Source organism: Gavialis gangeticus, unplaced genomic scaffold (genome assembly GCF_001723915.1).
Source record: "Gavialis gangeticus isolate Ggan-Ray unplaced genomic scaffold, GavGan_comp1, whole genome shotgun sequence".
NCBI lineage: Eukaryota > Metazoa > Chordata > Crocodylia > Gavialidae > Gavialis > Gavialis gangeticus.
The window spans coordinates 232532500-232542793 of NW_017729032.1; the positions used below are offsets into that span (position 1 = coordinate 232532500).

The 10294-nt window shown below is 42.6% G+C and overlaps 1 long non-coding RNA gene across 1 annotated transcript in view; it reads right to left on the reverse strand.

Annotated features, from left to right (window-relative positions):
- The window catches only part of LOC109302811, a 410293-nt gene that overhangs the window by 94044 nt on the left and 305955 nt on the right, over positions 1-10294 (reverse strand). The window contains exon 6 of the long non-coding RNA XR_002098941.1: positions 6791-6841. This is a non-coding gene — a long non-coding RNA (uncharacterized LOC109302811). The remainder of the gene's footprint in view (positions 1-6790; positions 6842-10294) is intronic.

The following is a 10294-nucleotide window of genomic DNA, read 5'->3' on the forward strand; positions in this document are numbered from 1 at the left end:
AACAGCAATCAGGCAATCACTGAGTGACCGTAGGAGCTCAGTGATTCAGAACCAGGCCTGTGGAAATACTTGCAGGGCTGGTGCCTGTGCTTGGATAGCATTGTCTCCCACAGAAACCTACAAGTTTCATTTTTATTAAGCTTTCCTTACAAAGCAATGGTCTAAGGTGATTGAACTGAGGGGAAAAGTTTAAAGAAAACATGGCAAAGTTTGGCAACACCTGAAGCTTAAAAAAGTGAAGTTCATAGAGGCCTCCTAGAACCTAGATACCCCTGGACTCTGTCCATTATCAGTTCTCATTACTTTTTGCAATAAGATATTTTCCCTACTATGCTTGGGTGCACTGTAAACTTCAGGCTTCCTTCCTTCAAGAATCACACAGAACACTTAAAAAAAAAAAAAGAATAACAAATCTGTGTAGAATCATGACATTTACTGAAAGTCAGTGACTCTCATTGACTTGAATGAAGCCAGGTTTATACTCTATGAATTCATTCAGATATGCTTAACATCCTGAATTACTGTCATAAGAAAGACAGAAATGCTATGTTAGTATATGTCATTAGTAAAACTTTGGTCCGCAAGGAACTTCCTTAAAAGCAGATGTAACACATTTTTATTCTGCAAGCCTAAGAGGTGAAAGGTTTTTTTTAATTGTTTATTTAACATGGTCCCAGGCCTTCCTTTTTATTGATTAAGAATTAGGATACAGAAAAGCAATTATTTACTGCCAAGAATTATAAGCAACAATGCCTTTGAACTGAATTATTTCTAGCAGTGAGAACTATTAACAAATGAACAACATTGCAGGGGTTTAATCAGGATACTGACTCTAAAGACAAAACTGGTACAAACAAAAGGATTTATGGAATCCTAACTAGAGCTGGGTGAATAATTCATAAGGAAACATCCATTTGACAACATTTATTTGTTTTCCTTTTGTTTGTTAATTGCCCAGGAACAGCCTGAAATTTTATAAAATTTATTCTTTTTGGATGAAATTCATTCCCTGTGCATGACACCAATAGTCCCACATAAGCCTTCAAAATAAGAGCATACTAGACCCCGCACCCCATACAAGGTTTCATCTAATCCAATGTCCTTCCTGGGAAAGGGCAGAGAGAGATACTTTAAAAGGGTCTAAAATGAGATTTAGTTGGAAATAGATGGATTGTTAATTTTCTAAACAAAAGTGAATTCTGATGTAGTTTAAATAATTCGTGGCTTGTAGCTTGTCAACAGTTCATTTTACGTATTGGATCACTAGAAGCTGTGTGAAAGAACAGCCAAATTACACAATATGGGTTTTGTTCCACAATTGCTTCACATGAACTTATCTCTTCAAATTAGATTTCATGTGTAAAAAATGAAATTCATTTTTACTTTCCATGATTGCTCTTTAAAATGTGCTTAACCTGTGGGGTTTTTGTTGGTAAACTGATCTGTCAGAATATCCAAAAGAACAAGAAATGAAAGGGCTCAAAGCACAGATATTTGAATATTTTTGCCTTCATTAATAAAACTCACAGAGGTATTTTAAACCATATTTTCCAAAGTGAATATTTGAAAATTTTTACTTCATTGAGGCTCCAAATCCACTCCTCTGAGGCTAGGGACAGACACGGCACACAAACTGGTTTAAGTGATCAGAAACTGGTTTAAACCTGTAACAGAACAGATGTTCAATGCATATAAACCATTTTGAAAATAACTGAAACCAGTTTGAGATAAACCTGGTTGAACGCAGTATCAGACTTAACTGATTTGGCTCAAACTGATTTATGCAGTGGGGGGCTTGCAGGGCTCTGGCCCACTTTGGACTCCAGTGCTGCCACAGCTCTGCCATCGCTGCAGTGCAATGCCCCCGCTGGGAAGGGGCTCACTCCCCCACATTATGACAGGGGCTGCTGCCACCAGTAAGGGCCCTGCCTCTTCCCGCTGCAGTGGTGAGGTGGGGGCATGGCCAAGCAGGGCCCCTGGGAGGGGGAAGAGAGTGCAGCAGTGAGGGTGGGCAGATCTGGCTTGGTAGAGAGGAGACTAACTCTCCTCCCTGCCCTGCTCTTCCTCAGGGGCTATGGTGCCTGCTGCTGCAGCAGTGAGGGGAGTGGGGCACCCAGCAGACCCAGCTCAGGTCCCTGCTGGTTGGATAGAGAGAGGGAATTAAACCCCTCCCTGGCCAAGTCAGCTCAGACTGACCATGCCTCCCCCCATAGCTTCCCTGCAGCCAAAAGCCTGCCCTAGCACCGCCTGGCTCCTGGCCTGAGTAACTGCAGGCATGTGCCTGCATTGCCTCAGACCAGAGTGAATATTTGTCCTGTTACAAACCGGTTTCAGCCAAGGCAGGTTAGACTAACCTGCAAAAACTGAATCAATTTAGGCTCCAGCTTTTTAAATCTCTGTCCCTAGCATTAATGAAGATAAAGTATATATCCGACAGTGGTACAACAATGGGTAAAACTAAATATAAATTATAATTAGATATCTTTGGTAAACCATCATATTAAATGTTCATTTTTCACTTTTGTGTTCAAAATTGTTTCTAAATTTGAGTTTCCAAATTATGTATGTATACTCAGGCTGCACTACACTGAATATCTGGGCACTGTATACCTACACTGTATGACTCTCATACTGGTGCTTCCCATGTCCTCCCCCGACCACCAGCACTGTACCATGCGCCCAGGTATCCTGATTCACCCTTAGCTTCCCAGCCACAAGCTCCTCCACTATACCTTGCCACTCAGACACACGAACCTGTTGACTCCCACAGCACTGCACACTGTGACATACTGGTCCTACGATGACCGTATGTCCCAGTTTAGCCAGAAAAGTCCTGGATTTCAAAGGCCAGTCCCAGCTGGCTGGTGAGAGTTAAAATAAGAATCCTGGAAATGCAAAGGCATGGGGTGCAGTCTGGCAAGGGGGAAGAGTGGTGCACCAGGTAGGCAGCCAGCTACTACTGCCCAGCCACCTGCCTGCCTGGTGCACCACACCACTCTGCCTCTGCCTGCAGCAGTGCCACTGATGTGGGAGAGTGGGCAGTGTCCTAGATGTCCCAGATTTCCCTATGGTCAACCTGTCAAACCCCCTGCTTGAGGCAGGATCATCCCTAATTAAGCCATCCCATACAAATCCTTGTTTAACCTATTACTAAAACTACACAGTCAACCCTGTTGCATATCTATAAGGCACAGAACCCTAACTTGCCACATGTAAAGCAGGGGGACAACAGCAGCCAGTGTTCTGCTGCTGCCAGCTGGTATTAAAATATGCTCAGGCGAACCAAGGAAGTGGCCATATCCATTGCTATAAAGGAAGGCAAATGCCTCTCCCTCCCCAGTCTGTACCAATCTGACTGTGGAGTAAAATTCCTTAGTGATCTCAGTTGTGGTGATCAGTCTGAGCCTGAGTGGAAGAGCAAGACTCTCTAGCCAGGAACCTTTAGATTTTAGGGGAAAAGAGGTCGGAAACATCTGGACACATGTTTAAGTTATTTGAGGAAGCTGGTATGTGATGGACCAACAGAAAGAAAAGGCCTCTTGCATTCATAGCTTGTGTTCCTGCTCCTCCCCCTGTATGCTGTTCATCAACTACAGCATGATCAAGCTTCCCCACCTGATAAGTCAGGTAAGGAATGGCTGTGTAAACTATGCAGTGGATACACAAGAATCCCATGGATTCATTGCAATATGAAAAGTATTCCCAAAATACTTTCATCCAGTTCATAACTTAATAGCATGTATTAGGGTGTGTCTAGGCAAAACGGGAGGCCTAAATTGAAGCAGTGGGTTTTTAAAAACACTGCTTCAATTTAGGGCCAAGTAAACACCTGTGTCATGCTCACACCCATGCACTTACCTGCCTCTCTGGCAGTGGGAAGGGGAGGGCGAGCTGCTGGCAAGCAGAGTGGTCCCTGGGCTGGTGCTTCCCTCCACAGCAGCAGTGGCCCCCGCTCCAGGCGGCACCTGCCCACAAGCACCTGGCTCAGGTGGTCCTGGGGGGCACTGCAGCTATGGAGGGAAGTACCAGGTCCCCACGGAGCTCAGGCAGGCAGGCAGACTCCAGGGGAAAAAACAAAAAAAAAATCAGGCTTGCCAATTTTTTCTTTTCTTGGGTGGAACCTGCCTTCTCGGGCTGCTGCCAGGCTGCCTGCGCAGGCTTCCAGCAGAGCCCCCGAGCTACATAGCTGTAGAGCAGCAAACTAAAACTCCTTGGAGGAATTTTAGTTTGCAGTGCTCCAAGTCATTTAAGGCACATTATGCTGCTGAATTTCCTACAGCCGCTGGAGTGACTGTGCGATACAACGCATGAAAACACCAACACCATTAAACTGGTGCAAAAGCATTTAACCCATTTTAAAGTGTCATGCACACATGCCCCTCATTTCGTCTACACACAGCCTTATAGAAATTAAGTTCTGCTGCATTCTTAAAGGTGGCAGACAATGGCAATAGACTGACATTCACTCTACTGGCAAGAATTTCTGAGATACTCTTACAAATATAAAAATAACCTTGCAGTACGAGCATATGTGTATTCCAGCCCCCTAGCTGGAGAGGTCCACAGGTGAACTCTCCATCTAGGACAGTGGAGGGTTGCTCCCTGGACTGCCCATTCCTTTAGGGGAGCCCATTACTTAATAGCCTGTCCTCTCTCTTACCTGGGAAAGAGATAAGCTGTCAAGAGGTAACCCCTGGGTTTTAAATCACCCTATGTGACACCCAGTTGGGCAGCACATCTAGTAATTAAAGCCTGCAGAGCCAGTAACCATGGCAAGGAAAGCTCTCCCTGGGTCCCCTAGTTCCCAGAGTCAAAGGCTTTAAATGCCACCCACAGTAGGAACGGTGGAGCAGACCCCAGACTAAGGAGCGGGCAGAGAGCAAGGATCAACTGTTCCTCCACTGGTCCACACTGACAGGAGAAAAGCAGAGGGAGCAGCCTGTCAAACTGTTCCCACCCCTCAGACAAAGGATTTCTGTCTGAGGAGTGGGTATGGGGCATTCACCCTGCTGCTCCAGGACTCACAGACTGGTCTGGAATGGGAAGGGAGCAGCGGGCCACAGCCCCAAGCCCGTTCCTCAAACCAGACCCAGACAGTCTGCGACAGAGGGGGGGAGCATTACTTTGTGGCTCCACCCACCTCCTGTAACAGACTGGGAGGGCAGCAGACAACCATTTATTCTCACAAGACAGTCTCCCTTGTATGTTTTCCCTAGGAGAAACAGAGTAAATACATTTCTACTGGAAGAATGCCTATAAATGCCAAATGACTCCTAACCTTTGTAGGGAGGAAAGGAGAAGAAAAAAATTATGAAAAGAGTAATTACTTATAGGCATGGCACTTCATGTATTAGGCTGTAAATTCTCTGAGTTGGTGGTATTGTTATTATTTAGATCCCAACCTGTCCTAGGCATAGATTTAGATCCCAACCTGTGCTAGGTCTCAAAGTGATCTGTTAGGCCTTGTTACATGTTTTGCTTAGCAAATGAATTCTAAAATAGGAGGATTTTTTTTCTTTTGGCTCTGTGTCCACCCAAATCTTGGGAAAGGGTTCTCCTGACTTCAGGGGGCTCCAAGGCATACCTGTGTACACACTGGACATGTCTACATAAGGTGCTAAATGTGCAGTAGACTACTTATACTATGTATTAGCATGTCAGGGCAAAAGCTGTGCTATTGCACTAATGCACAGTAGAATTAGTCTACTTCACATTAGTGTCACGAAAAAGGGCATGTGCTGGAGCTACTGTGCGGTAGTGCCGGTTACTGTGCATTTAGTTAGTTCCTGTTATTACAGCTACTAAACTTAATGCGCTATACCTATGACACATTAATGAACATGTAGACTTGCCCATTGTAAGCAAAAATAATTTATGAAAGAATAACTTTCATCTGTATCCCTCTGCTTTCTTCTCTTCCAACAATTAATAAACCCACTCAAGAAGGCTCGTGCTTAGAATTTCAAAAACTGAATCAGAAAACTAGAGGGTGCATCGTTAGGACTATATTGCATGCATGAAATTAGGTGCAGCTTCATCATGAACGTGCACAACAATGAAAAAGAATGAAAAGCTTTACTGGACCCATATCTAATTTTACCAAACAATGGGACAGGCATACAGGAATGTAAGAGGCAATATTGAAAGCTCTAGTATGAGTCAGCTTCCCATTACAGGTATGCTAAGAGACTTAAGAAGCTAGTTTTCTATCCTGGTTACTTAAAACATGCTTATTTTCAAAAGAAGCAAAACCATACCTTTACATACTGATTACAATTCAGTAAATAATATTTGTAAACAGCAAAACTACAGTTAGTTTACCGTATTTGTTCGACCTTCCCCTTGCCCTCAGGAGCTGTGTTAGTTTCATGGTACTGAAATACTGCCTGTGGGCTTATCAATAGGGAACCCTACCTGAGACATTCATATCCCAGTACAGATACAGAGACTGACAGCAGACAACACAAATGGTAGCAGCTATCAAAATTTTGGGGAAAAAATAAAAATACTTGCACAGACTGTGAGGAAATGGGAACAGGGCTACACAAAAGAATGGAGAGAAAGAATAAGTATATATAAGCATAAGAAGAATACACTCTATTTCTGACTAGAACATTCTCCTTAGATATTCAGTTTTAAGATGCAAACTGACTTCAGCATTTTCATTGTTTTCACAACAGCTTTTGTAAAGTTTCTACAAGTAGTATTTGGAGAAACACCAATCCTTCTAAAACTAGGTATGTTTACAACATTTTCATCAGCAAATTTTATTTTGTGTATTTTTCCTTACCTGTACAGTTCATCGCAATGCACAGGCTGCTGAAGAATTTATGAAAACAAGCTATAAAAGAAAAACATTTATTAAAACATAATCCATATTTCATTCCTTTAATTCTAATAGTAAATTAATAAACAGTAACAGGTTATTATTTAAGACAAATTTTAAATTTTAGAACTTTATTAACATATACACATCTTAAAGTCCATCAAATCCCAATTTTATCATAATCTAATGGCCATTTTTATTACAACAGGAGTATCAAACATAAAGCCCTGCCATCCAGTCCCCTGGTGCTCCCCGTGGGTCTTAGCAGACCCACACAGGGCATGGCACATGCCAGACCAGCCCCTCAAGAAGAAGGCCTGGGATGCACGCCATATGCGGTACCTGCCCCAGCTGTTCCAGAACTGTGCCAGATGGGAGGACACATGTGGCACAGATCCCAGAGTGGCAAGACCAGGCTCTGTGTGCAGCATAGTCCAGCTGGGCAGATATAGGTGGATTCCAGAAGTGGTACACATGGTACCTGACCAAGCCAGGCTGTGGACATGTACCACCCATTCTAGGATGTGTGCCACACACAGTGACTGCTCCTGACTTCCTGGAGGTCTAGAACTGTGCTGCATGCAGAGCCTACTCCAGGTAGTCTGGGACCCAAGCTGCATGTGGTCCTGTGAGTGTCATGTGCAGTGCAAGTCCCGGACCAGCTGGAGTGGGCACTATGTGTGGTGTGATTCCCACAGCAGGATCTGCCTGTGATGCAGTCTGGCCAGAGCGGGTATCATGTACAGGGTGGTGCCCAATCCAGCTGGTATGGGATTCATGCTACACACGCCTGGCCAGACTACTCTGCATGCAGCATCCATTCCAACCACTTTAGGATCCGCTGTGTGGGTCTCAGACTGGCTGGAGCAGGTGCTGGATCCAGTATGTGGGGGAAAAGGAGTAGGGGAAGAGGAGAGTGCCTATAGGCCAGATCCAGCCTGCAGACCCATGCCACTCATCTGGCCTGCAGGGCTGGATGAGTTTGACACACCTGAACTACAGGATCACATAATATTTTTCCCGGCTGATCCCTACTTCATTCATTATGTAGGATAGACTGATTATTTAGATAACTGCTATGCAACATTTTATTTCATTATTACTGTTCAATGTATGGCCCCAAGTTCCAATTAGTGCACACTATTCCAACCCTGATAGGAATACAGTGTAAATTCCTCACAGGCTTTTCTTTGAGGCTCCACACTACAGTATATAAGAGTGTCACAAACACTGTTTCATTTATCTTCACAACCCCTCTGAGGTGAGAAGGTGGTCTTCTCACCTTTTTACAGAGGAGGAATTCAGCACAGATTAAGGTGAAAGGCATCTATCAGTTGGAGATGCTTCAAACTGATTTTTTTAAGAGTTCACGGCATTATATAACACTTCAGCTATTCAAGCATTACTCTCAGTGATTTCAGCTGCAGGTATAAATGATCAGCATGTCTGCAAATCAGGCACAAAACTGAGACTGACCACAGAAAATGATTATTAGTGACCAGCTGTAGAAAGTGTATGAGAGCTGCTTAATGTCACCCAGAAACTCTGTGGCACTTCCACAGCCAAACTGCAATTCTTTAAAGCAACATTAAACTGCCATTTTTATTATTTTTTTCCTTCTCTTGGAATCCGGCATTTCATTCAATGCACACCTTCCAAGTTCTGCAACAAATAAGCAGGAGTCCAACACACTTTATACATAACTCTTATTCATACTTGGAACAGGTCATTCTGTTCACTGACTCAAGCAACGATCAGTGTACATAATCAAATGTTTAATGATGCTATAAAGTCTCATTATCCCTATCCAAATCATTTCATCTAAATGTTTGTCTAATCTACTCTTTAAAAAACTCAACAAATGGAGATTCTGTAACCTCTATAGGTAATCTGTTCTAATGCTTAACAACCCTCAAAGTTAAAAAAGTTCTAATATCCATTCTAAATTTCCCAGATTGTAGTGTAAGATTATTCTTTCTTCTCCAGCCCTGGAGGCCACAAAAAATATTGCCCTTCTCTTTGTAACTGTCCTTCAGGTATTTAAAGACTGTTACCAAATTCCCCCCTTAGTCATCTCTTTTCCAAACTAAGCAATCCCAAGTCTTCCAACCTTTTCTTGTAAATCATGTTTCTTAGACCTTCCTAATTATTTTTGGTGCTCTCCCCTGGCCTTTTTCTAATGTGTTCACATCATTTTTGAAATGTGGGGCCCAATATCAGTCACAGCACTTCAGGTGCAGCCTCATCCATGCTGAACTGAGTGGAAAAATCACTTCCCTAAACAAACAGGTGATGTTCCTGATAATACAGCTAGGTATGGTTTTGACTTTTTTTTGTCAAAAAGCTGATTTTAGGTTGCACAGATAGTTCTTATTTTCTAAGTGCTTGCAATCTTAATATGGTTCTTTTAATTTTATGTGAGGCAATTTTGTTAATTTGCTTTGTTTGGTGGTGTTTCCAGATCTGTAAAAAGCAAACTGAAAAAACACCAGAGATCCCCCCCATGCACTCTCATAGCGAGACCCATATTGACGTCTACCAACTGAAGGACTGAAAATGTTAGTTTCACCTGCACAGATCTCTACTAATTAAGCTGGCAGAACAACTGATAGCAGTATCTATGTGGAGCAGCCCTAGATAGAGAGTCACAGATATCTGCTGCCAGAAGAGGAATGGTGGGACTCAGAAATGTTGGGCTCCATTTCAGGCCCTTGAAACAGTTCTTATAATAAGATGTCTCTAACAACCTTAATGATGTGTAGCATAAACCAACTCTGACTACAATACAGAAAAGATGCTCCTTTCCTCTCTTTCAAAAAAAATTGTAATTGGTATCATTTATATTTTAGAGTATATGCCAATATATTCAAAAATACTTGATATCATCTACTAAAGTTCCTAGGATTATTTAAATAAAAGCAAACTGACTACAGTGACCTACAGGATATTGTAAATGACCTATAATCAGCAATGTGGAGGTATAGAAAAATATTTCAAAAACACAATCAGTTAAGCCCAACTACCTTCAGCACCTATAATACAAGCTATTCATGGAATATATGCTTCTGTGGGATATGCTATTATAGTCTGATGAAGTGAGATTGCATTTGTGTAACAGGAGATATTTTGGTCCAATATCTCCATTTTAAAACTGGGAATTGAGTCACATAGCCCTGGGCTCATGGGAATATATCCTTCCTTCTCCTTAGCCACCTGTTTATTTATGGTATTTTTGAGTTTCTCTGACCCTGTTTCAGAAAGATTAATGATGGAGTTATTTTTTCTGTTATAAACTTAGACCACAGTTTTACTGTTGAGTGCAGGGATGGGCTCCTGAAGCTGCACATGTCTTTACAACAGTTAAATGTTTACACAGACCCAATAGTAGGAGTGTTTCTCCAAAGAAGGGTAAATTGCCCAAAGAAATCTGAGAGCAGAAACACATTAGCATATCAAACCTGCAATCTG